This window comes from Ranitomeya imitator, chromosome 3, assembly GCF_032444005.1.
Source record: "Ranitomeya imitator isolate aRanImi1 chromosome 3, aRanImi1.pri, whole genome shotgun sequence".
NCBI lineage: Eukaryota > Metazoa > Chordata > Amphibia > Anura > Dendrobatidae > Ranitomeya > Ranitomeya imitator.
The window spans coordinates 831,793,653-831,821,268 of record NC_091284.1 but is presented as its reverse complement, the minus strand read 5'-3'; the positions used below and the strand labels follow the sequence as shown (position 1 = coordinate 831,821,268).

The 27,616-nt window shown below is 48.4% G+C and overlaps 1 protein-coding gene across 3 annotated transcripts in view; it reads right to left on the bottom strand.

The window, feature by feature from the left end:
- The window catches only part of SLCO2B1 (solute carrier organic anion transporter family member 2B1), a 178,420-nt gene that overhangs the window by 139,260 nt on the left and 11,544 nt on the right, over positions 1–27,616 (bottom strand). The window contains exon 1 of one of the 3 annotated variants that reach the window (XM_069759475.1): positions 10,759–10,934. The exons of 1 other annotated variant lie outside the window; for it this stretch is intronic. The gene's annotated coding sequence lies outside the window, so the exon portion shown is untranslated. Of the gene's footprint in view, positions 1–933; positions 1,039–10,758; positions 10,935–27,616 lie in introns of those variants that run through there. One more of the 3 variants, XM_069759477.1, reaches the window with a different exon arrangement.

The following is a 27,616-nucleotide window of genomic DNA, read 5'->3' as shown; positions in this document are numbered from 1 at the left end:
TGCTTGGAAAAAGGTAGGCACAAACACACCACAAATGCTGCAAAAATGCTTGGAAAAAGGCAGGCACAAACACACCACAAATGCTGCAAAAATGCTTGGAAAAAGGTAGGCAAAAACACACCACAAATGCTGCAAAAATGCTTACAAAAAGGCAGGCACAAACACACCACAAATTCTGCAAAAATGCTTGGAAAAAGGCAGGCAAAAACACACCACAAATGCTGCAAAAATGCTTGGAAAAAGGCAGGCAAAAACACACCACAAATGCTGCAAAAATGCTTGGAAAAAGGCAGGCAAAAACACACCACAAATGCTGTAAAAATGCTTACAAAAAGGCAGGCACAAACACACCACAAATGCTGCAAAAATGCTTGGAAAAAGGTAGGCAAAAACACATGGAAAAAAGCAGGCAAAAACTCACCAAAACCAAATAAAAATGCTTGGAAAAAAGCAGGCAAAAACACACCAAAAATGTACAGAAAAAAAGCAGGCAAAAACACATGGAAAAAGGCAGGTGAAAACGCTTGGAAAAAAAAGCAGGCGAAACCACCCATTTTTGTGCTGCGTTTTTCCTGCCAAGAGATGCAGAAATGATGCGGAAATTTTACTCATCGGTATAACACGAATAAAGTCATTTCCATAAACAGGTAAATATATATAAATTCCAGAACTATTACTAATACGCGAGCTCTGGACACCCGGCTGCAGTGAATCAACATCTGGATTGTTGCACATTGACCACAGGGTGAAATAAATCCTGGAAATACGCGTGGACATTGATAGCACACGCTGGTTGAAGATCACCGGGCTACGTGTATAAAAACAGTATAAAAGATGCAGCAATAATACATGTGCACATTGACAGCGCACACTGAAGTTTCTGACCATTATTGTTGTCATCATTGACCGGGAAGACACAAAGTAAGTAGTTACCTTGATACAAGTTGTGTTCTCTCGTCCCTGAGTCCATAGATCATCAACCCAGGTGCTGCCAGGACCCGTCTCCTCTAGATCTGCGCCTTCAGTCCCTGCGCTCTCTATTATAGAGAAATGTTTTGTGACCTTTAAACACAAAGTAAACCAGACCGGCCACATTCACCCCTGAGCCCAGAAAATACTCACAGCTCAGGGCTGCAGAACAGGTCACTACTGGATACAATGTATCAATAAATTCCTGGACAGAATCCCGCACTTCCCACACTGGATTTTGACATTCTGGTTTGGCATGTGGAGAGGTGGACAATGAGGTCCCTCCAGGACTTCACTATGGGTGGGGTCATAGCGCATTTACTGCCCAGGGCAGAAGATTTTAGCCATTTATTATTGCATTCTATGACAATTCTTTACAGACCCTATTGAACAAACAACAGACCTGGCATTCAGTGCTATCTCCATTCCTCTAATATCTTCATGCTGTGCAGTCATTGCACCGATTGTCCATCCATTGTAGTGCGAGCAGGTAATGGGATGCACAGGACAGGAGGAAGAGCAAGAGTTAACAATTTTACTTGAACATGGGGATACTCCACGCAGGGAGGCAACAGGGAAATAAACAGTTAAATGGCAGAATGAACGCTTTAATGGCAAGCGGATATGCAGGGTTGAAAAACAGTAGATTTAGTAACAGCAGCTCCTCTGTACACTTATTGTGTCAGAAGTTTCACAGACTCTAGATGCTGCTTGATAGTCAGTATCGCCGACAACAGCTGGTGCGGTGCTTGTCCAAGAAGGTCCTGCTGGTAATGGCGGTCAGTCTTCTGGCGGCAGTGGTGGGTGTGCAGTACCTTCCCCTGGGCCCCTAGTCCATAAATGGCTGTGGTCAACGCAGGCAAGGCCGCAATACTGTCAGGGTCCTGGTCAAACAGTGTGGCAACATCCAGCAATGTGAGCAGCAACAAACAGTCCTGCACACTGCCCTGGCTCTTAAGATTACGTGCGGCGCTCAGCTGAACAGGGCTCCCGGCTCTCTCACTGTCACTGCGGCAAGCTCCAGCAGCGTCCTGGCATATGGCTGGCCCCGTTTCGCCTCGGCCTGGCTGCACACCTCACGGAGCACCTTGCTCCTCTCACGGCTGGCGGGAAAAGTCGAGCACGGGCCTGCGCTACATTTATGCTTGATGGCTGGAGCACTCACATCCCCCTGCTGTGCGCTGTCTGTTCCCGCCAAGTCTCTCTCTAGGCCACCGGGTCTGTCTGCTGCAGTCCATCGCAGCACCGGAGGGTTGGGTGCGGAGTGCGCTGCCTTCCCTGCTGCTCGCACGCTGATGGCAGGGGCCTCTCTGCAGCTTCGAGTGCTTTCTCCCTATTTTCCGGCCAGGTTTACTCTCTAAACAGGCCCCCTCTTCCTGGGTCATGAGGCCTGTCCGGTCCTCTATTCCTTTCCCCAGGAAACAGAGGATGCAGCCTCAGCAGTTCCGGACCCGGCTCAATACATGTACTTGCAGCCTGGTCCTCCTCCTTACTTTAGCAAAAAATATACTGTAACAGTCTTCATGAAGAAAGAGTGGCACTCACCATCCCATAATAGCAATCCTTTGTTTCAGACACATTCAAAACTGGTTGTAGGAGAGCGCACGTAGCACTGTGGACGACGATCGCTTCACATTGTACTAATGCTTCAATAGAACCTACTATCCAAGCGATGGTCGTCCACAGTGTTACCTGCACCCTCCTGCAAACAGTTTTTAATGTGTCTGAAACAAAAAAATGATTTATGGGATGGTGAGTGCCACTCTTTCTCTTATTTTCATGAAGACTGTTACATTTGCTTTTTTTAGAGTTAAGCACAAGATCCCGGTAGTCACATGGCGTGTCCCAGTCACAAGTGAACAAGGCTTGTGTTAGTGGTGCCAGATCAGTCTTATGCTATTTTCCATACAATATACTGTAAACTTATCAAACTTACCCCAAAATCTCCACACAGTGCTGCACCGCCCTACATGTGCTCCCTCATCTCATTCTACCAGCCTACTTATCCTCTGTACGGTGCTGCACCATCCTACATCTCCTCCTCATCTGTCTACCACCCTACCCGTCCTCTCCACAGTGCTGCACCACCCTACATCTCCTCCTCACCTTTGTCTACAACCCTACCCGTCCTCTCCACAGTGCTGCACCACCCTACATCTCCTCCTCACCCCTGTCTACCACCCTACCCGTCCTCTCCACAGTGCTGCACCGTCCTACATCTCCTCCTCATCTGTCTACCACCTACCTGTCCTTTCCAAAATGCTGCACCACCCTACATCTCCTTCTCATCTGTCTACCTCCCTACCTGTCCTCTCCACAGTGCTGCACCACCCTACATCTCCTCCTCACCTCTGTCTACCACCCTACCCGTCCTCTCCACAGTGCTGCACAGCCCTACATCTCATTCTCATCTGCCTATTACCATACCCATCTGTTATGACCTGGTGGTCAGGACAATAATGGACCTGGTGGTTAAGAGCACACGGAATGACCTGATAGTTACTGATAATAAAGGACGAGCTCTGGGACGTGGGAACTCTGCCGACCGCAATCCCTAAACCTATCAACCACACTAGAAATAGCCGTGGATTGCGCCTAACGCTCCCTATGCAACTCGGCACAGCCTAAGGAACTAGCTAGCCCTGAAGAAAGGAAAATAAAGCCTACCTTGCCTCAGAGAAATTCCCCAAAGGAAAAGGCAGCCCCCCACATATAATGACTGTGAGTAAAGATGAAAATACAAACACAGAGATGAAATAGATTAAGCAAAGTGAGGCCCGACTTACTGAACAGACCGAGGATAGGAAAGGTTACTTTGCGGTCAGCACAAAAACCTACAAAAAGATCACGCAGAGGGCGCAAAAAGACCCTCCGCACCGACTCACGGTGCGGAGGCGCTCCCTCTGCGTCCCAGAGCTTCCAGCAAGCAAGACAACAAATTAAATAGCAAGCTGGACAGAAAAATAGCAAACCAAAGAAAAACAAGCAGGAACTTAGCTTCTGATGGGAAGACAGGCCACAAGAACGATCCAGGAGTGAACTAGACCAATACTGAAACATTGACAGGTGGCGTGGAGCAAAGATCTAAGTGGAGTTAAATAGAGCAGCAGCTAACGAATTAACCTCGTCACCTGTGAAAGGAAACTCAGAAACACCCATGGACAGAACCAGCCGAAGTACCATTCATGACCACAGGAGGGAGCCCGACAACAGAATTCACAACACCCATCCTCTTCACAGTCCTTCACCACCCTACATCTCCTCTCCACCTCTGTCTACCTCTGTCTACCTCCCTCCCCGTCCTCTCCACAGTGCTGCATGGCCCTACATCTCCTCCTTATCTGTCTACCTCACTGACCATCCTCTCCACAGTGCTGCACCGCACTACATCTCCTCCTCACCTCTGTCTACCACCATACCTGTCCTCTCCACATTGCTGCACTGCCCTACATCTCCTCTTAATCTGTCTACTCTCTTACCCGTCCTATCCAAAGAGGCCTGCAAGGGACGTAAGGTCATATCACCATTCTCAGATAATATGAATGGAATCACAGTACTGTGTGGGGCACTGTGGACATCATAATGTGTGTGTGAGGGGGCTATCATACTGTGTGATTTACAGTTAGGGCCAGAAAGATTTGGACAGTGACACAAGTTTTGTTATTTTAGCTGTTTACAAAAACATGTTCAGAAATAAAATTATATATGTAATATGGGCTGAAAGTGCACACTCCCAGCTGCAATATGATAGTTTCCACATCCAAATCGGAGAAAGGGTTTAGGAATCATAGCTCTGTAATGCATAGCGTCCTCTTTTTCAAGGGACCAAAAGTAATTGGACAATGGACTCTAAGGGCTGCAATTAACTCTGAAGGCGTCTCCCTCGTTAACCTGTAATCAATGAAGTAGTTAAAAGGTCAGGGGTGGATTCCAGGTGTGTGGTTTTGCATTTGGAAGCTGTTGCTGTGAGCAGACAACATGCGGTCAAAGGAACTCTCAATTGAGGTGAAGCAGAACATCCTGAGGCTGAAAAAAAAGAAAAAATCCATCAGAGAGATAGCAGACATGCTTGGAGTAGCAAAATCAACAGTTGGGTACATTCTGAGAAAAAAGGAATTGACTGGTGAGCTTGGGAACTCAAAAAGGCCTGGGCGTCCACGGATGACAACAGTGGTGGATGATCGCCGCATACTTAATTTGGTGAAGAAGAACCCGTTCACAACATCAACTGAAGTCCAGAACACTCTCAGTGAAGTAGGTGTATCTGTCTCTAAGTCAACAGTAAAGAGAAGACTCCATGACAGTAAATACAAAGGGTTCACATCTAGATGCAAACCATTCATCAATACCAAAAATAGACAGAAAAACACCTCAAGAAGCCAGCTCAGTTCTGGAAAAGTATTCTGGACAGATGAGACAAAGATCAACCTGTACCAGAATGATGGGGAGAAGAAAGGGAACGGCACATGATCCAAGGCACACCACACCCTCTGTAAAACATGGTGGAGGCAACGTGATGGCATGGGCATGCATGGCTTTCAATGGCACTGGGTCACTTGTGTTTATTGATGACATAAGAGCAGACAAGAGTAGCCGGATGAATTCTGAAGTGGACCGGGATATACTTTCAGCCCAGATTCAGCCAAATGCTGCAAAGTTGATTGGACGGCGCTTCATAGTACAGATGGACAATGACCCCAAGCATACAGCCAAAGCTACCCAGGAGTTCATGAGTGCCAAAAAGTGGAAAATTCTGCAATGGCCAAGTCAATCTCCAGATCTAAACCCAATTGAGCATGCATTTCACTTGCTCAAATCCAGACTTAAGACGCAAAGACCCACAAACAAGCAAGACCTGAAGGCTGCGGCTGTAAAGGCCTGGCAAAGCATTAAGAAGGAGGAAACCCAGCGTTTGGTGATGTCCATGGGTTCCAGACTTAAGGCAGTGATTGCCTCCAAAGGATTTGCAACAAAATATTGAAAATAAAAATATTTTGTTTGGGTTATGTTTATTTGTCCAATTACTTTTGACCTCCTAAAATGTGGAGTGTTTGTAAAGAAATGTGTACAATTCCTACATTTTCTATCAGATATTTTTGTTCAACCCTTCAAATTAAACGTTACAATCTGCACTTGAATTCTGTTGTAGAGGTTTCATTTCAAATCCAATGTGGTGGCATGCAGAGCCCAACTCGCAAAAATTGTGTCACTGTCCAAATATTTCTGGCCCTCACTGTAGGTCGCAATGTGGGGCATCATACCGTGCATGGATACCACAAAGGCACAATACTGTGTGGGGGTATTGTGGGCATCATCATGTCTGTTGAGGGATTGTTGGCATAATGTGTGTGTTTGGGGGGCATTATACTGTGTGTCGGAGGGACAATATGGGGCATCATACTGTGTGATGGGCATCAAATGGTGTGAGTGGCACTTTGGGAGCCATAAACACTAATGGGCTTCACCAGCAACAAAATTTCTGTGTGCACACATATAAAGGACTGGACGAGGTTAGATAAGAGTCTGGGTTTATCTTTCATAACTTTCAGACTTTGAAGGAATGGATCAGTTCCGCTTGTTCACGATGCTGCTCAGCGGCCCGACAGTCAGGATATGTGGCATCCCTTCAGACTTCTGCCTGTCCTTGTCCGTGCCTAGGATGGGCTGCATCCTCAACGACGCCTCTGTGGATTATTTCTCAGAGAATCCCTTTAAATTTAATAGAATCACGAAAGACTTCTTGAACTCTAATGCATTTCATGTTAGTATGTATACAGATACAAACTGGTGACTGGTATATGCCACTTTACATATGCCACCATAGTGTAAGAGATGGGATAGGCCCAGGGCCGGCTCCAGGTTTCCATGGGCCCTGGGCGAAAGAGTCCGGTTGGGCCCCTTTAACACATACCACAATTCATAATTCACGGACACGGCAGAGAAATATAGGTATAGTACAATGCCAAAGATTTCACTTACTTCTTACATTACATGGTGATATCTATTGAACATTCTACATTAGCTCAGAAACCGGACAGTATAGTCCTCTATACAGAATAATGAGCCCCATATATTGCTCCAAACAGAATAATGAGCCCCATATATTGCCCCATACAGTATAATGGCTCCATATAGTGCTCCATACAGTATAATTGGCACCACATAGTCCTCTATACAGTATAATGAGCCCCATATATTGCCCCATACAGTATAATGGCCCCATATATTGCCCCATACAGTATAATGGCCCCCTATAGTGCTCCATACAGTATAATTGGCACCACATAGTCCTCTATACAGAATAATATATTGCTCCAAACAGAATAAGCCCAATATTATGCTCCATACAGAATGAGCCACATATATTGCTCCATACGGAATTGACCCCATATAATGCTCCATACAGTATATGATGGGCCCCATCTATTGCTCCATATATAATGGGCCTCATATAATGCTCCAAACAGTATATGATCGGCCCCATACAGTATGCTGAGTCCCATATATTGCTCCATACAGAATGGGCCCCATATAATACTCCTGACAGAATGGGTCCCATATAATGCTCCAAAAATAATTGGCCCCATAAGATGCTCCATGTATAATGGGCCCCATATAATGCTCCATATATAATTGGCCATATAAAATGCTCCATATATAATTAGTCCCATAAGATGCTTCATATATTATTGGCCCCATATACTGCTCCATATGTAATTGGCCCCATAAGATGCTCCCTATATTATTGGCCCTATAAGATGCTCCATATAGAATTAGCGCCATATAATGCTCCATATATGGGCCCTTTCTGATGGTCCCCATATATTGCTCTAAATATTAAAACTAAATAAATGAAATACTCACGTGTTGTTGCTTGTCGCTGCTCTGGACTCCTCACCATCGGCGTCTTCCTGTTCTCTGTGCTGTGACTGCTCAGGCAGGGGGCGCGCACTGGTGACGTCATCGCGCCCTCTGACCTGAACGTCACAGTCAGAGGATGGAAGACGCTGCAGCGCTGGAACCGGGAGAGGTAAGTATCGTAAGTGACGGGGTCCGGAGCAGGCGGGGGGTCCACTCGCGGGGGCCGGCACTATAGCGTTCCAGTGTCCCCGACGGCGAGTGGGCCCCCTTCCTGCTCAGGGCCCCGGCACTTGCCCGGGTGCGCCAGGTGCTAACGCCTGGATAGGCCATGCAACCACTTTTTACCACTTGTGTCCCCCTATTTCCTCTATTACGAGTTCTGTGTATCGAATAGCACCGTACACATATAACGCCCAGATAGACAGACTAAGAAGCAATTATTGCCTTTGGCTCATAAACAGTCATACAACATTCATAATTATAACCACTGACCACAAAATTACATGACGAAAACTAATAATATAAAAATAAACAAATGTGATACAGTGCCCAGATAAACATTGCCATAAGGGGCCCAGATAAACATTATCTGAGCACAGTATAGCAAAATTTATCTGGTCACTGCATGACAAAGTTTATCTTGAACCTGTTTAGTAGTGTTTCCCTAGATTCTGTGCGGCAGTGATTATCTGAGAACGATATGGCACTGTTTATCAGAGCATGGAATGGCAATATTTATCTGGGCAACCTATGGTAACGTTTACCTTGGCACCATATTGCAGTGTTTATCTGAGCGCTGTATTGCAAATTCTATCTGGTCACTGTATGGTAAACGCTGTCATATGGTGTAAAGATAAATATTACTATACATCGCCCAGATAAACGTTGCTATGACAAACACTACCAAAAAGTGTCAAGATAAACTTTGCTATGCAGTGCCCAGATAAACACTGCCGCACAGTGCCCAGATAAACATTACCATTGCCGACTTCTTCCTTCCCGGCCTAGAAGACTCGGTGCCTTCTTACATGTCATGGAGGTCACACACAATACTGGATGTAGGAGTTATTGATGGGGGAGGGTGGGGGGTGCTTATTTTTCCATCAAGTAATTTGAGTAAAACTGAAGAATTTGTAAAAAACGTCAAGTTACTCCAGGGTGATAGAAAATAGATTGCCTTTTGTGATGCTAACGGATTTGTGGATTCTCTTCCTCCATAGAAACCATTTATCAAATGCAGATAAGCCCCCCTCAGCCCAAAAAGAAAAGCTCTCACCTGAAGCCCCCCAGACCCTTTACACCAAGATCAATAGGTGACAAACAATGGGCTGACCAAACAAAAGAGATAAAGTCAGTGACCCTAATGACCGTCCCTGATCAGAGCTCTTGTCTCACACTCCATTACCAGCAGAGAATTAGCACCGGCCCTTTAAGCAGGGACTCAATAAACTGGGAGCTAAATAAAGAGAAAAAAAGATGTACAGTCTGTGTGAGAGGTCCAGAAGATGGATGAAGAAGTTACAATGCTTCCCCTCCCCCCACCACGATGGTCGTAGGACCTGAATAAACGATGTATCAAGAAAAGAATTGAAAAACGTAACAATGTATCAAGTGGACACCAACTACGACCAACCACAGCCTCCTCCTCTACATGGATTTTGCATGGTGAGGGGGTCTTGTCCCTTTTAACGCCTCAACACCATTGATCTTTTTTCAATAGAAGGGCGACCTAAGTAGAGGAACCATTATAGGTCATGCTAAAAGTGATTGTGGCCCTTTGATGGAGTGGAGCCACTCCTGGTATCTTTTCTTGGGGGTGGAAGAAAGATGAAAAAATGAATGTGGAATTCAGGAAAATTGCCCAAGAATCATGGAACGATGAAGACACAAACACCAAAGAAGGGTTCACTTTGATCTTTTGGGTTGTGGTCAACCCACCCACCCCTTATCTTTCTGTTCTTAGTCCACTCCTGACAGTCTCTGCAAACTGTGACTTCAGGGACAGCGCCCCATTGGTCTCCATCAACGCAATCATTTTGGTTGGACCCGTGAAGAAGCACAGAAAGAGCGAAACGTCGCTACCAACTTCAGAGGTTTCTGAAGTGATGAACGGAGCAGGACTAAACTTATCAACAACAGCATCGGCCTCTCAGTCTCTTCCTCATTTTACCACAGCAGATTTTGCTGTTTTTCTCATGAACTGGGCAAAAGATCAAATCTAAAAAACTTTTTTTTGTTGAGACTGATAAATGAGTACCTCCAGAAAAAAGTTCTATTACGGAGGGGACAACAGTGTAAACGGAGAGCGGAGAAGGGTCCGAGCGAGGAGCACAAAAAAGTTACCAAAGAATGTTATTTCTAAGCCCCCAGATATTATACAGAGTCGTTACATTCCTCTTCTTCCAGGAGAAAGACACCGCTATTCCCCAAAATGTCCCCTCCTTGCTTCATATCTATATTATTATTATTATTATATGCAAGCTTATGACTGTAATTACGTAATTTTTTTTACTATTGCACGTTAACACAAATTTTTGTATTTTTTTTTTTTGCTCTTTATAGAATTTTTGTGATTATATTTTGGGGTAAAAGATACAAAAAAATAAAAAAAAGTTCGCACCCCTGAGCTCGGTCATCTCCGTGTCCCTGCGATGGATGAGTGAATCTCCTTCATTGGGGGCAGATCCATTAAATGCGGCCGCCGGATTTGATTGGATCATATAAAACGATCCGATTCGTACAGGTCTCGAATGCCACGAAAAGACGTTTATTCTGCTTTCACGGTCTCTTAAGATTCCAAATCATCACAGACACAGATAGATACAACTGAGAAGTCGTAGAATTCTGCCTCCAGTCTTTTCATTGCATTTCCAGCTTTAAATCTTAAAAAGTAAAAGTATCAAGAATGAAAAGTAGCCAGAAACTCACCGATAAGTGCAGCATCCGCATAGAAGGACGCGGGGAGCGGAGGATCCTCGGAGTCTTCCACCTGGTGATGGACATCAGCCGTACTCCACCTTGGCAGTCGGGGGGCGTCCTGTGTCCCCTCAATCGCAGCCACACGGAGGAGACGTCCTGACTTCTCGGACACAGAGTTACGACACAGATCTGGCTTCTTCCTTTGTTGTCCTATTTCCCATTTTTTCTGCTGACACATTTTTTTTTTTAATGCCAGACGGCCATAAATACAGGAAGTTTTATTGGTCAGCAGCCGAGTGCGGACTGTCCTGAGAGGGGGTCGCACGTTCACCCCAAAAAGTCTTTAGGACATTTGGATTGTCGGGCACATGGCGCCCATCATCTGAGGATAATCGTCTCCACATATGGGGCAAATATCCGTTCTCAGACCCCAAGAACTTTCAGAAAAAGTTGCGAAAAGTTACATTTGTATCAAAAGAAGGAAAACTGGTAAATATGTAACAAGGAGACGGGAAAGAACCTGCCCGTGATAACACAATGGGCCGATACCGGGGGGTTCCGGCATTATTTCTGGACATTCGCTTTTGCGTATTATCTGGATCTCTCTGCAGGGTGCGTCCTCAGGAAACCACAGAAAACGAGCGTCCATGGCGAGAACACTGCAGAACAAAATGTATGAACTAGGGAGCATTGTCCCTTTAATTGTATAATATTTGGGGTCTCTGATGAAGAAATGTTCATAGCAGTAAAACAGATTCCAGAAATTAAACTTTGCCCGTTGATAAACATGGAAGTGCACAATCCTGTCCGGTAAAGCTGCGCAAACTGGTTCAAGGCAAATGGAAGTCACTTTAAATTTCACAGATATTTGATGATTTTTATTTGCGATTTGATTCTTTTTAGGACTGGCAAGGGGTTAAGATATGATGATATCATTCTCACCTGTCCTGGTGATGCTGCTCCCTGCCTGCTCCTACGTTGGCTCGCTTTCTGCCTCTGGATCTTGTCTTCGTTCTTCAGTGTCTCCAATTTATGCCTTGCGTGACCCCGTAACGTTACAAAGTCACCACCGCTCTGCTGACCCCATAACTGCAGCGTCCAGACCTCCTCTGGTATCAACACAAAACACTGCGCCCCCATCAGGAGCTTCACCACTGAGCAGCTGCATGTAGCCGTAGATCACCAAGCACAAGGCCGAGCGTACGATGAAGTGGTGTAAAGCCGCCACCCCCGGACTCTGGAGGAGACGTGTTCTGTCTAGCTGCGTCTGATGGAGGAGGCTAGGTTTGCTGAATCCAGGAGAACGTTTCCCCGTAACTGCACTGTGCCCCGACAGATGCTGGAGGAGGATAATGCTATAGGCTGTTATCAGGGGCGACCTCGGCCCCTCAGCTCCAGTGAGGGAAAATCGTAATCTTCAGCACAAGACATTCTGGACAATTGTAGCTTCAGCTTTGTGGGAAGTTTGGGGAAGACCCTTATCTGCCCCCATGACTGTGCCCATCGCACAAGGTCCATACAGGCATGGAGGTGGAGTCCTCTATCTATATATTATGTCTGTGTGCAAAACCAAATATCTCATTACAGTAATTACACAGAACGAGGAGGAACCAGAGACCCCACAGCTACAGCCACCTCTCCACATCGCAACCTATTACTCCCTGTTATCAGCCATTACTGGGGGAGGGGACTGGAGGACAGGTGCCCACAATCAGCCACACCCTGCTAGGAGCAGCACCTGTCTTGTGAGCTCCAGCACTTCCAGCAGGAGGCCCAGAGTCGGCCTCTCTTCTCCCCAGGGAGAGGCAGGCTTCCTGGGAGGCCGACATGGCTTCCCAGGCTTCTGTTCCCCGGTCTGTGCCGGCGGGGGACAGAGCAGCAGCAGCAACCGGCCCAAGAGGGACTGAGGAGGTCGGGACGGGTGAGAAGAACCATACCCACCTACACCAACCCTGAGACGGCTCATCGTCTGCCCAGAGAGGGAGACAGGGGCGCCCCAGGCCCCAGGAAGGAGAGGAACATCCTGGGGGGAGACGAGCTCCGGCGAGTATTCGAGTACCTTCTCCTCCCGAGTTGTCGCCATGCTACGTGAGTACGAGGACGCCGGCAAAGCACTGACCGGGCTGAAGGAGGAGCTGCGGGAGGCTCGGGTCCTGAACACCCGAGCCTCTAACAAAGAGAAACCCGCGACCTCCCAGAGGTTCAGAGCCCTCAAAGATGAGATGGTCCGGTTAGTGCTCCTCCGGGAGGGGATTGAGAAAAGTGCAGGTCCCTTCCTGGAGAGGTTTAAGAACCAGCGGCGGTTCTCAGAAATGAAGGGGTTAAATACCTCAGGAAAGCCGCCAGCCGGCGTCCTAAGCGAGGAGGAGGAGGACGACGTGGCTGTGACTGGAGTCCTACAAGCTGGAACCAGCCGGGAGAGTGAGTCGCAGAGCCGACAACAGGGGAGCGGCCTCCCGGCACGGCAGAGGACTCCGACAGCACAGGCTGTAGTGTCAGCGGAGGAAGAGGAGGAGGGCGGTCTGCTAGAGGAGGAAGAGGAGGAGGGCGGTCTGCTAGAGGAGGAAGAGGAGGAGGGCGGTCTGCTAGAGGAGGAAGAGGAGGAGGGCGGTCTGCTAGAGGAGATCCGACAGCTGGAGTCTCCAGTGAACCTGGACCGCTTTTCCTTTGGTGAGGACGAGCCAGCAGAGGAATCCAAGAAGAGGAAGAAGACGACGAAGGAGACCGCACGGGAGGTGGTGAGTTACAGATATGTACTGATGGATGATGTTACACCTACCGCCTCCTGTGTAAACCCCACCAAACCTAAAGGCACGGGCTCTGCAGTGGGTCCGGGGCATAGGCAAGGTGGGGAGAGGAGGATGTCCGGCGGTGCTGCCGTCTGTGCGGGGAACAGTGCAGGAGGCGAGGCTGTGGAGGTACTCACGGCGCCGGACATAGGGGACCCCGAGGAGTTTCCCTCCCTGCCCTCTGCGGCTAAGCCGGTTATCACCGGGGCTGAGGGGGGCGAAGGGGATGTCCATGCTGTTGCGAAAGGGGGACGGTGTGGGCAGACTCCATCCCTGCTCACTACGGCTGAGCCGGCCGATGCCGGGGCTGTGGGGGGCAGGTCCGAGAAACTTGGTGCGGCGAAAGGGGGGCGCACTGGTGTGACAGGGGTGCAGTGTGCCTCAACAGAGAAGAGGCACGCGGCTGCGAAAGGGGGACGGTGTGGGCAGACTTCATCCCTGCTCACTACGGCTGAGCCAGCCGACGCCGGGGCTGTGGGGGGCAGGTCCGAGAAACTTGGTGCGGCGAAAGGGGGGTGCACTGTTGTGACAGGGGTGCAGTGCGCCTCAACAGAGAAGAGGCATGCGGCTGCGACAGGAGAGCAGCGAGTCCAAAAAACACAGAAAAAGCAGGACAAATCATCTGCAGGGAACACTGGGCGCCCTGCAGTGGCGGGAGGACAGAGTGCTCCAGCGCCCAAACGTGACACCAGGACCCCGAAGTCTGTGGGTGCGGGGCAGGCAGCGCCCCCCAACAAGCAGCAGGCCCAGAATAATAAAATACAAACTGCTGCAGTGGGGGGGCAAGGAGCTCCAGAGACACAACACAGCACCAATCAAGGGAAACCGGGTGTGGTGCTGCACCCCTCCCCCGGTCCAGCAGGTGTGAGTGCAGAGAAGCCAGACACAAGTGAGGACGGAATGGATGTGACTGTGGAAGGTGCAGAGAACACTGGGGAAAATGGTGGTGACAATACTGGTAATAACGTGACGGGAAGTGGTGGCAATGGTAAGGGGAATGATGGGAGTAGTAGTGGAGTGAATGATGGGAGTGGTGAAGTTGCAAATGATGGGAGCAGTGGTTGAGTGAATGAGGAGAGCAGTACTGGCGTTGGTGGAGGGGAACTAGGTGGTGGTCCCGCTGCCCCCCCCGGCAGTGGCAGGGGCTTCAGCCCCAAGCTATTCAGGGGCTGTCACTGCTGGGGGTAGTAGTGCGCCCTTGTCTGGTGACCCTGAGGATGGTGACTTGCAGCAGCGCTTCCTGGACGCCCTGAGGAGAGGGGAGAGTTCCATCAATGTAGAGGGGAGGGAGGTTGATCTGTCTTTCTGGATAGAGAGACACGGTTTTTCCGCCTTCCGAGATAGAGGGGCAGAGACTGTCTGGTCTCTGCCGACACCAGGGCAGAGGAGTAACCGTAGGAACGTGGCCCGTCTCCAGTGGGTAAGCAAGGATGCCTGTCCTGATCGGTCAAAGGTTGCTGAGCTCCTGCTGGGGATGGGCTTCGCGGCATATGACATCTTTGCCTTGATCCATCCCTATGGGACCTCCTACTTCGATGTCAGCTTCGTGAGACCGGAGGGCTTTGAGCTTTTCTGGTCTCGCCATGAGCTGGCTTGGGGTCGCCCTGAATGGCGGGGTTTCCTCCCTGTAGCAATATCCCGCCAGAACTCAGTCAGGAGGGTGACCGTTTTGACCAGTAACGAGTCACTTTCCTGTGTTGACATCTCCACCTGGGTTGGACGATACGGCGACATCGTCGGTATTCCCGAGAAGACCCTCGATGAGCATGGTATCTGGTCAGGAGCCTGGACCTTCATGGTGAAATTGAAGGTTTCAGGAAACACCGTTACCCATATCCCTTCCTCAACATTTTTGGGGAGGGACAGGATCTTGATTTTCTACCGGGGGCAGCCTAAGGTCTGTCACAGGTGCGGCAGCCCCACACACTTCAGTGCGCAGTGTACCACCCAGAAATGCGCACTGTGTGGGGACCTCGGCCATCTCGCTGCGACCTGTGGCAGGATTAGGTGTAACTTGTGTGGTGATCTCGGTCACCCGTTCAGTCGCTGTCCGCGTTCCTTTGCCAATGCGGTCCTGAAAGCGGCGAGTGCGGGACAGGCGAAAGCCGGGACTAATCTCGCCGGTGAAGGGACCAGCAGAGGCGGAGGAGGCAGGGAACCGGTGAGGAGCAGGCTGCCGCCATCCAATATCAGGCGGCAGGAGCAGCACCATGGGAACAGCGGGCAGGGAGTAATGACCCTAAACTCTGACCCGGGTGCTTCACTTGCAGCTGAGGATCCTAAAGACAGCGAATTGAGCGAGGAAGTCAAGAGAGTTGAAAGGGAGGAGCAAAAGGACGCCATGTCTGCCCAGGAACCTTCATCCGGTGACAGTCTGGATGAGGGAGATGGGGAGTGGTCACAGCAAAAGAAAAAGGGTAACAGGAAAACAACTAAGGATAAGAGGGGGTCCGGGCCTCGAGCCTCCTCCTTGGAGTGCGACCCCTCTGACTCCATAGCCCTGATCCAGGTGCCATTGGAAGGTCCAGCCGCCCCCCCTCTGGTGGATCTCTCTAACCGGTTCCGGACCCTCCAGGACTCCCCTCCAGAATTGGGCCATGGGGACCCGGAGCCAGAGGTTGCGGACAAGGTTGTTGGGGCTCAGGAGGTCGCTGGGTCTTCTTCTCAGGGGGCAAATACAAAGCCTTCCTGGGGGGGGACTACCTCAGGACTACCAGACAGAGGCCATAGTGTATGTAAGGAGAGAATGGATGAGTCTGTCTTAAGCGCACTAAAAACTCATCAATGTCAGAGGAAGAGGGTGAAACTGTTGGGGGTGGGAAGAAAAAGGCTATCTAATTCAATCAATCATTATGGCGCCACCCACCCCGTTGACGATGGCAACCATTAATGTTGCCAGCATAAAGTCAGAAGTGGCAAGGTATACGGCCTTTCATTTTCTCGGCCAACTTGACGTCGATATTTTGTTTTTGCAGGAGACCAGGTTGATCGACCTATCAACCATGCATAAGGCAAGGCGGGAGTGGAGGCACGGGCCCTCCTACTGATCTCTTGCGGCCGAGCCGCATAGCGGGGTGGCGGTCCTTTTTAAGACCGCAGCGGTTGAATGCAGACGATTGATCGAGTTAGAAATGGGGAGATACTTGATCCTAGATGTCTCCATGGGGGGACAAGAGCTTCGGCTCATTAACATTTACGGTACCCAGTCCAAGTGGGACCGCAAGTGTCTCTTCATGAAGATCAAACCTTTCTTATTTTCGAGCCAGCAGGTGGTCTTTGGAGGGGATTTCAACAACGTCACGAGACCCTGTGATAGAGGAGGTTCCGGAGACCGGCTGGCTTACAATTGCGTCACGCTAAATAGGATAGTAAGTGAAGCACGCCTGGTGGATGTCCACATCCGGCACAACACAGGCCACGCGGGGTTCACCTTTTTTAGAGGTAGTCAGTGCCGGTCTAGGATAGACAGGTTTTATTTGAAGGAGGAGGCCGTCTCCTCGCCGTTGTCGGTTGTGGAGGTGGAATTTTCCGATCACTGTTTGATTGTTTTCTCTGAGCGTTACAGAGACTCCTCGGATGGGAAGAGGTTATTGGAAGCTGAATTCGTCACTCCTTGAGGAAGAAGCTGTAAGACGGTCCTTTGAGGAATTTCTTCAGAGCCAGGTCCGCTGCTGTGCCTAAGTAACACTAAGTCTGAGTGGTGGGAGATGTTCAAACATCGGGTGACGAGATTCTTCCGGTAACTCTCAAACCTCAGAAGCCTGAACAGGGATCCCTGGTATCAGAGCCTGAGAAGGAAACTTGAGCATCTTGTCTTGACTGGGGGTAGCCGCGAGGCGATCTCCAGTGTGAAATCCTTGCTAATGAGGTGTCAGTATGATAGGCATGCATCTTTGGTTTTTGAGAGGGACTACGGGAAATACTACTCGCCCGACCCTTACAGAAGCTGCAAGATGTCATTGAAGAGTAAGATAGCGACGGGGCTGATGGACAGTACGGGATCCCTGAGAAGGTCCAGATCAGGGATCTTGGAGGTCGTCAGTTCTTACTACTCGCACGTCTTTGGAAGGAAGAAACTGGATCGTGACAGGATGTCTGCAAAGACTTTGAAGAGTTGGGGAAGAAAGTAAAGGAACTGGATGCACAGGTAGTTTTTTCTTCTATCCTTCCAGTAGACGGGCATGGCACCAGGAGATGGAACAGGATCCTTGATGCAAACAACTGGCTAAAACGATGGTGCAGACAACAAGGATTCGGATTCCTGGACCACGGTGTGAATTACTTGTACGATGGACTCCTCGCCAGAGACGGACTACACCTCAACAAACCTGGGAAACACACATTCGCCAGAAGACTCGCTACACTCATCAGGAGGGCGTTAAACTAGAAGAAGAGGTGACGGGAAGAAAAACATTAGACTTGAACAAAGAAGACCCAGGAAAACATACTCAGAATGGAGGTAAGAACATTTCTAAAACAATCCACAGCGAGGAGATTGGAACAAAACAAAATCCTCTAAACTGCATGCTCGCGAACGCCAGAAGCCTGACAAACAAGATGGAAGAACTAGAAGCAGAAATATCTACAGGTAACTTTGACATAGTGGGAATAACCGAGACATGGTTAGATGAAAGCCAGGGCCGTATTTAGAGTTTCTGCTGCCCTAGGCACTTTTAGTGCTGCCTCCCCCTTTGGTGAGTATAACACTATCGGCAGTGACTTTGGCAAAAATCGCTGATGTGAAAGTCGCCTTTTGCAGCAGATCCGACAGTTTTTCCGCATCTGCCGCGTAATGGATCACTTAGGGCAACACTGCATTCGGCCTCATTCATTCCCTATGGGACTTACAGACATGTGCGGCACTTGCGGTTTTGCCGCCATCCGGCAAATGCGGTACTTGCAGCAATGAGAAAAAACACTACTAGCAGTGTTTTATGTATCATCGTAAGTGCAAAACCGCAATTGCCGCACATGTTCGCAAGTAGCCATCACTACCTGTCCCTGCACCTTGCTAGCTCATCCCTATCCAACCCTCCCTGACCTATAACTACACTATAAAGCTTCAGAAAAGCAATTTATTAACTGACATATTCCTATGATAATGAGGGCTCTAGGCTACGGCGTAGACTGGGACGGGCAGTGTCCGGGTCTCCATCCTCTCTGTGCACACCCTCAGTCCCTGCCTCACTGCCTGTGCACAGACCTCCCTCCACCGGACCCGGTAATCGCCGCTCGCAGTAGCATACCGGCCGAGGTGTATCTAGGGTTTCTGGCACCCGGGGAAAGAATTCATTTTGGTGACCCCCCTCCGCCAAGGACATATGTGATTTGCACACTCAGTCATGTGCCCACGAGCTCCTCTCCCTAATGCTCTCAATGTTCAGTGAAAAACTAAGAGAAGCAGAAGAGAAGCTCGTTGTCACAGGACCATAAGAGTATGTGTCCACGTTCAGGATTGCATCAGGATTTGGTCAGGATTTTTCATCAGTATTTGTAAGCCAAAACCAGGAGTGGAACAATTAGGGTCTGTTTCCACGTGCAGGAAACGCTGCGTGTCTGACGCTGCATAGAGCCGCAACGTCAAACACGCAGCGTCCAGATGTTACAGCATAGTGGAGGGGATTTAATGAAATCCCGTCTCCACTATGCGTGGTAACACGCACGCGGCGGCCCTGCGACTCCGGACATGCTGCGCGTCTTTTCAGATCGCAGCATGTCCGTATATCTTGCGGCGTCGCTGCGGCGCCGCAAGATATAGCACAGGGCGCTATGGTGGGGTGCGATGATGCCGGATGTGTGCTGTGAATACATCCGGCATCATCGCGTCCCAGAAAGGGGGCGGGGCTTACCGCAGAGCGGCTAAGCCGCTCCGGCGATACCGCCGGCCATCCTGAAAGTGGACACATAGCCTTAGAGGAAAACTATAATAGAAACATATGCACCACTTCTGTATTTATCACCCACTCCTGGTTTTGGCTACAAATACTGATGTAAAATACTGACCAAATCCTGATGCAATCCTGAACGTGGACACATACTCTAAGTCTGAAAATCGCATATGAGTGACGTGTCCATGTGACGACTACTGGAACTTGCAGAGCTGAATCCTGACATCGCAGCTTCTGAATTCTCACAACGCATGCACTGCACACTTTTAGGATTCTCCCTTGCCGGTGGACGGTCATGTCAGCACAAGTATGTGATTTGTATACTTCTGACCACATTCCGACTAGATGTGCCCGGCCTCGCTCAGTTCATTTTCATTGACGGAGGTCACGCATGTCTAGTCAGCACATGATCGCATTAATGTAAATCCCCAGCATGAGAGAATCCTGACAGCGTGCAGTGTGCACTGTGAGAATTCAGAAGTCTGCAGTCACAAAGAATGACTGCAGACTCATCACAAGCCTGGACATCCCCTTTAAAAGGGACTCTGTCACCTGAATTTGGAGGGAACAATTTTCAGCCATAGGGGCGGGGTTTTCGGGTGTTTGATTCACCCTTTCCTTACCCGCTGGCTGCATGCTGGCTGCAATATTGGATTGAAGCTCATTCTCTGTCCTCCATAGTACACGCCTGCACAAGGCAAGATTGCAGATTGTGCAGGTACAGTATGTACTACGGAGGACAGAGAATGAGCTTCAATCCAATATTGCAGCCAGCATGCAGCCAGCGGGTATGGAAAGGGTGAATCAAACACCCGAAAACCCCACCCCTATGGCTGAAAATTTTTCCCTCCAAATTCAGGTGACAGTGTCCCTTTAAATCTCCTAGCATATATAAAAACATGAGAGTTAGCATCACAAATAACATTTACATCCAGGTACCTGATAGATGACGTCGCCTCTGGAGCCGTTCTCCTTTTCTTCATCTTGTCCAGATCCCATGATGAGTTTTTTCTCATCCACAGCCGTCTCTGCAGACTTCCATCTTCGCCGCTCTTTTGCAGAAAGTCTCCACATGACGCCCTTAAAGATACAAGTGTCATTATAATGCTCCCAAATAAAACATTGCCCCTCACTATATTGTCTGCACAAAGTATGACCCCCACACTGTCCCTCTTATGGTACATGCTCTTCACACTGACCTCTCCTTTCTATACCGGTCCCCTCTTCACACTGTCCTCTCACACTGTGTCCCCCTTATAGGGCCCAGTATTTATACTCCATATTTATACTCCATCCTCCCACACTGCGTTCATGCCTCCCCCATCCTCCCACCCTGCGTTCATGGCTCCCCCATCCTTCTCCCCTGCAAGCATGGCTCCCCCATCCTCCCACTCTGCGTTCATGGCTCCCCATCCTTCTCCCCTGCGTTCATGGCTCCCCCATCCTTCTCCCATGCGTTCATGGCTCCCCCATCCTCCCACTCTGCGTTCATGGCTCCCCATCCTTCTCCCCTGCGTTCATGGCTCCCCCATCCTTCTCCCCTGCGTTCATGGCTCCCCCATCCTCCCACCCTGCGTTCATGGCTCCCCCATCCTCCCACCCTGCGTTCATGGCTCCCCATCCTTCTCCCCTGCGTTCATGGCTCCCCCATCCTTCTCCCCTGCGTTCATGGCTCCCCCATCCTCCCACTCTGCGTTCATGGCTCCCCCATCCTCCCACTCTGCGTTCATGGCTCCCCATCCTCCCCTGCGTTCATGGCTCCCCCATCCTTCTCCCCTGCGTTCATGGCTCCCCCATCCTCCCACCCTGCGTTCATGGCTCCCCCATCCTTCTCCCCTGCGTTCACGGCTCCCCCATCCTTCTCCCCTGCGTTCACGGCTCCCCATCCTTCTCCCCTGCGTGCACGGCTCCCCATCCTTCTCCCCTGCATGCACGGCTCCCCATCCTTCTCCCCTGCGTTCACTGCTCCCCATCCTTCTCCCCTGCGTGCACGGCTCCCCATCCTTCTCCTCTGCGTGCACGGCTCCCCATCCTTCTCCCCTGCGTGCACGGCTCCCCATCCTTCTCCCCTGTGTGCACGGCTCCCCATCCTTCTCCCCTGTATGCACGGCTCCCCATCCTTCTCCCCTGTATGCACGGCTCCCCTTCCTTCTCCCCTGTATGCACGGCTCCCCATCCTTCTCCCCTGTATGCACGACTCCCCATCCTTCTCCCCTGTATGCACGGCTCCCCATCCTTCTCCCCTGTATGCACGGCTCCCCATCCTTCTCCCCTGTATGCACGGCTCCCCATCCTTCTCCCCTGTATGCACGGCTCCCCATCCTTCTCCCCTGTATGCACGGCTCCCCTTCCTTCTCCCCTGTATGCACGGCTCCCCATCCTTCTCCCCTGTGTGCACGGCTCCCCATCCTTCTCCCCTGTGTGCACGGCTCCCCATCCTTCTCCCCTGTATGCACGGCTCCCCATCCTTCTCCCCTGTATGCACGGCTCCCCATCCTTCTCCCCTGTATGCACGGCTCCCCATCCTTCTCCCCTGTATGCACGGCTCCCCATCCTTCTCCCCTGTATGCACGGCTCCCCATCCTTCTCCCCTGTATGCACGGCTCCCCATCCTTCCCCCCTGTGTGCACGGCACCCCACTTTTTTTCCCTGTCATACTTACCTCTCACCGGCGCGCAGCACAGAACTTCCTGGCATCTCAGCGTCTTCCTTCCTGTCTTCAGCGGTCACATGGTAGCGCTAATTAAGGGTGATGAATATGCGCATATTCATCACCCTTAATGATCGGTACCATGTGACCGCTGAAGACAGGACGCGCTGCAGGCGCTGAGACGCAGTTGCAGCCACCGCTGGAGGAAGGTGAGTATTACGTCTTCAGGGAGGGAGGGAGGGGGGCGGGAAGGAGGGAGGAGGGGGGGGCGGGAAGGAGGGAGGGAGGAGGGGGGGCGGAAACTTGACCCCGGAGTTTTATAAAAAATAAAAAATAAAAAAAAAGAAAAAACCTAGCTCAAGGGCGCCCCCCCGCATCCCGCCGCCCTAGGCACGTGCCCTCAAGTGCCTAGTGGCAAATACGGCCCTGATGAAAGCTATGACTGGGCAGTTAACTTACAGGGTTACAGTCTGTTTAGAAAGGATCGTAAAAGTTGGAGAGGAGGAGGGGTTTGTCTCTATGTAAAGTCTTGTCTAAAGTCCACTTTAAGGGAGGATATTAGCGAAGGAAATGAGGATGTCGAGTCCATATGGGTCGAAATTCATGGAGGGAAAAATGGTAACAAAATTCTCATTGGGGTCTGTTACAAACCCCCAAATATAACAGAAACCATGGAAAGTCTACTTCTAAAGCAGATAGATGAAGCTGCAACCCATAATGAGGTCCTGGTTATGGGGGACTTTAACTACCCGGATATTAACTGGAAAACAGAAACCTGTGAAAACCATAAATGCAACAGGTTTCTGCTAATAACCAAGAAAAATTATCTTTCACAATTGGTGCAGAATCCAACCAGAGGAGCAGCACTTTTAGACCTAATACTATCTAATAGACCTGACAGAATAACAAATCTGCAGGTGGTTGGGCATCTAGGAAATAGCGACCACAATATTGTACAGTTTCACCTGTCTTTCACTAGGGGGACTTGTCAGGGAGTCACAAAAACACTGAACTTTAGGAAGGCAAAGTTTGACCAGCTTAGAGATGCCCTTAATCTGGTAGACTGGGACAATATCCTCAGAAATAAGAATACAGATAATAAATGGTAAATGTTTAAGAACATCCTAAATAGGCAGTGTAAGCGGTTTATACCTTGTGGGAATAAAAGGACTAGAAATAGGAAAAACCCAATGTGGCTAAACAAAGAAGTAAGACAGGCAATTAACAGTAAAAAGAAAGCATTTGCACTACTAAAGCAGGATGGCACCATTGAAGCTCTAAAAAACTATAGGGAGAAAAATACTTTATCTAAAAAACTAATTAAAGCTGCCAAAAAGGAAACAGAGAAGCACATTGCTAAGGAGAGTAAAACTAATCCCAAACTGTTCTTCAACTATATCAATAGTAAAAGAATAAAAACTGAAAATGTAGGCCCCTTAAAAAATAGTGAGGAAAGAATGGTTGTAGATGACGAGGAAAAAGCTAACATATTAAACACCTTCTTCTCCACGGTATTCACGGTGGAAAATGAAATGCTAGGTGAAATCCCAAGAAACAATGAAAACCCTATATTAAGGGTCACCAATCTAACCCAAGAAGAGGTGCGAAACCGGCTAAATAAGATTAAAATAGATAAATCTCCGGGTCCGGATGGCATACACCCACGAGTACTAAGAGAACTAAGTAATGTAATAGATAAACCATTATTTCTTATTTTTAGGGACTCTATAGCGACAGGGTCTGTTCCGCAGGACTGGCGCATAGCAAATGTGGTGCCAATATTCAAAAAGGGCTCTAAAAGTGAACCTGGAAATTATAGGCCAGTAAGTCTAACCTCTATTGTTGGTAAAATATTTGAAGGGTTTCTGAGGGATGTTATTCTGGATTATCTCAATGAGAATAACTGTTTAACTCCATATCAGCATGGGTTTATGAGAAATCGCTCCTGTCAAACCAATCTAATCAGTTTTTATGAAGAGGTAAGCTATAGACTGGACCACGGTGAGTCATTGGACGTGGTATATCTCGATTTTTCCAAAGCGTTTGATACCGTGCCGCACAAGAGGTTGGTACACAAAATGAGAATGCTTGGTCTGGGGGAAAATGTGTGTAAATGGGTTAGTAACTGGCTTAGTGATAGAAAGCAGAGGGTGGTTATAAATGGTATAGTCTCTAACTGGGTCGCTGTGACCAGTGGGGTACCGCAGGGGTCAGTATTGGGACCTGTTCTCTTCAACATATTCATTAATGATCTGGTAGAAGGTTTACACAGTAAAATATCGATATTTGCAGATGATACAAAACTATGTAAAGCAGTTAATACAAGAGAAGATAGTATTCTGCTACAGATGGATCTGGATAAGTTGGAAACTTGGGCTGAAAGGTGGCAGATGAGGTTTAACAATGATAAATGTAAGGTTATACACATGGGAAGAGGGAATCAATATCACCATTACACACTGAACGGGAAACCACTGGGTAAATCTGACAGGGAGAAGGACTTGGGGATCCTAGTTAATGATAAACTTACCTGGAGCAGCCAGTGCCAGGCAGCAGCTGCCAAGGCAAACAGGATCATGGGGTGCATTAAAAGAGGTCTGGATACACATGATGAGAGCATTATACTGCCTCTGTACAAATCCCTAGTTAGACCGCACATGGAGTACTGTGTCCAGTTTTGGGCACCAGTGCTCAGGAAGGATATAATGGAACTAGAGAGAGTACAAAGGAGGGCAACAAAATTAATAAAGGGGATGGGAGAACTACAATACCCAGATAGATTAGCGAAATTAGGATTATTTAGTCTAGAAAAAAGACGACTGAGGGGCGATCTAATAACCATGTATAAGTATATAAGGGGACAATACAAATATCTCGCTGAGGATCTGTTTATACCAAGGAAGGTGACGGGCACAAGGGGGCATTCTTTGCGTCTGGAGGAGAGAAGGTTTTTCCACCAACATAGAAGAGGATTCTTTACTGTTAGGGCAGTGAGAATCTGGAATTGCTTGCCTGAGGAGGTGGTGATGGCGAACTCAGTCGAGGGGTTCAAGAGAGGCCTGGATGTCTTCCTGGAGCAGAACAATATTGTATCATACAATTATTAGGTTCTGTAGAAGGACGTAGATCTGGGGATTTATTATGATGGAATATAGGCTGAACTGGATGGACAAATGTCTTTTTTCGGCCTTACTAACTATGTTACTTACTTACTAACTATGTCGGCTTTCCTGTCTGAAGCTGTTCCAGAGCCAGGGGCTGACCTCTCGCTGGGCGGTTTGACAGAAGCGATCAAGGAAGAGGAAGTGAGACTGGCGATCGATGGGCTCCGGCCCCAAAAATCGCCAGGTCCGGATTAACATCCGAGTTCTTTAGGACCTTTAGGGACTCCTTGGTCCCCCTCTTGACTCAGGTGTTTAATGAGTGTCTCTGCTCGGGCACTCTGCCGAGATCATTAAGGAGGTCGGCTTTGATCATTTTGTCAAAGGGTAAGGATCCGTCACGCATTGAGAATTAGCGTCCCATATCACTTCTTAATGTGGACAGGAAGGTTTTGGCTAAGATACTCTTCAACAGGCTGGTGAAGTTTGCGCCACGGCTCCTTTCGGGGGCCCAGCACTGTTGCGTTCCTGGCCGTAGCACTTTCAGTGCTGTTCTAGGTGTCCGAGAGGCCGTGGATCGGGGCAGGGCGGGCCTTTGGAAGGGGTTCTTGCTGACCCTGCATCAGGCAAAAGTCTTTGATCAGGTCGACCACGAATACCTCTGGTCCACTCTTTTGAGGTATGGTGCGAAAGACTGGGTGCCAAAAGGGCGGCCCATCTCTGGAGGGGTTTCTCCTTCGGGGTGCCTTAGTCCGTTAGCGCTCCTATATCCTGGTGGTGGGCTGATGTCTTTACACCCTAGATTTTTGTTTTGTATTTCTGTTCCCAGAATAGAAGGTTTGCAGGCATCGAACTTGAGCCTCGGGTGGTGAGAATGTAGGTTGTGTTCTGTGATGTTGGTTTATGTATATACGTATTGTATATATTGTATATAGTATATTGTATATAGTGTGTATAATAGAGGGTCTTCGTAAGGTTGGGTGGGGGATTGGGGGGTTCAACGGCGGTGATAAGAGACTGAACTGGTCTGGCCCAGGTCTCGCCTGGGGAAAAACTTTGGGGCCCGATCCTAGCTCGGATGATTCCTGAACTTTGTGGCCAGAACAGGATCAGGGGTGGCGGGATAGTTAGAGTAGGCGTATATATACACATATATATATTAAAAAAATAATAATAATAATAATAAAGGAAAAAAAAATTTAATGTTGTACACTGTGTTGTGTTTAGGTTTGTTGTAGGGTGAATGTGGTGGTGTAAGGGGGGCTGTAAGGTTCGGCAGTGGGACCAGCAGGGTTTTTTTGTGTTTGCGGTGTTGTATAGTGTTTGGTTTAGTATAATGTGTTTATAGTGTATATATTGTATATAATATTGTATATAGGAGGGTGTGAATGTAGTTGGGGTTGTATATAGTAGTATGAATGAAGGTGGTCCGGGCGTCTTACTTGATTTTATACTATTTATTATTTATAATTTTTACAGGTATTCATGTAAGTTATGAGTATTTTGTTTGTTGTCTTTTAGTTTTGTTTTCTTTATTTTATTGGAATTTTTTCTTTCTCGTCCCTGATTTGTAGGTCATGAACTTTCTCCATTTTGGTTCCATTTCCGGTTTATTACTTTGTGATTTTTTGTCGTTTGTTGTCGTCTGATTGGAGCTTTGTTCTTATGTTTTGTTCTGTTGTGTTTTATTTGTAGTGTATCATAGTTAGTGTCACGTGAAAGTATTTTTTATTCAATAAAAGACCTACAATCTATTGCTCCCTGCTATCAGAAGGGTTTGTCCACCTTTGGGGCTAATCTCCAATCTGTCTTTTCTGACCTCCTCTCAGCTGATTTATAACCAGAAACCACATTAATGATGAATATTGAGGGAAAATACCCTATAAAAGCAAAACACTGCAAAATTTGTAATGAAACCTAAATTTATTTAGTTAAAAAAAAGTCCCTAATAGCCTATAGAAGGTGGCGCTGTTGTTATGACTTCTATGAGAGTATGTTGCTTGCAATGCTGGTGAGAAATGGTACTGCAAGTCCAAAACAACACTTTTGTGTGGTCCGTATTCTGTAATCTGCAGCTTTCAAGCTATTGCAAAAGTGCAAGTCTCAACATTCCTACAACCTGAAGCTGTCAGGGCAGATAGGGAGTGTGTATTTTTTCTGACAGAGATCTATAGGTGGAGAAACTGCTGTAGAGAATGGTTAAGATTTAATTTCATAGCTAATGGTGAATATGATGTTATGTACAGCACCGTGGAATAATACGATGCACAGGACAGGATTGCCAGAAAAAAAATGGATCATGTTAAATCAGATTACTCACAATAACTCACCAAACAGCAGATGAGCTGGACACAAAATAAGAAGAAAAACTGCAAAAAAAGAAGGGATAAATTTCCCGCTGTCTGCAGATGATCCAGATAAATCAGCAAAAACTGATTG